We start from the raw sequence: 707 nt of genomic DNA, 5'->3' as shown, positions 1-707 counted from the left end.
AAAGAATTATTTGCATATCCCCTTATTCCATTAAGTAAATGAGAAGTATTAATTCCTTCTTTTTTCCATGACATTAATACTTTCGTTCATAAGAATTCATTTGAACTAGTCCCAGAACTATTTACAGTGAATTGTCTTTGTCACTATTTTGTTTATCTAGTTCAGCCCATTAAAAAAAGGAAGTGGTAGTACCTGTCATTTTGTTAAATGGGGATACATTGGGATCATTGTTATCTACACCAGTGACTTATTTTTGGTGCTTCTTTAACTTTTAAGTACTTTTCTGTTTCCACTGTTGTCTCAATATTCCAAGTTCTATTGAAATGGCACTTCTGCTTCTGCACTCAGATTTGGACAATGCACAGACTGAACAGCAGTGTGGGAGGACTGATACAGCTGGAAATCATTCTCTGATCTGATTCATAGTTTCATAGTTTCTAGGGTCGGAAGGGACCTGAGCAGATCATCTAGTCCGACCCCCTGCCATGGCAGGAAAGAATACTGGAGTCAAACGACCACAGCAAGATGTTCATCTAACCTCCTTTTAAACACCCCCAGGGTAGGAGCCTGCACCACTTCTCTTGGAAGTTGGTTCCAGACCCTAGCCACCCTGACAGTGAAGTAGCGCCTCCTGATATCTAACCTAAACCTACCCTCTGCCAGCTTGTGACCGTTATTCCTTGTCACTCCTGGCGGCGCTCGGGGGA

Source organism: Crocodylus porosus, unplaced genomic scaffold (assembly GCF_001723895.1).
Source record: "Crocodylus porosus isolate Cpor-Errol unplaced genomic scaffold, CroPor_comp1, whole genome shotgun sequence".
In the NCBI taxonomy this organism is placed as follows: Eukaryota; Metazoa; Chordata; order Crocodylia; family Crocodylidae; genus Crocodylus; species Crocodylus porosus.
The sequence above is the reverse complement of the archived record's forward strand: the minus strand, read 5'-3'. Positions refer to the sequence as shown.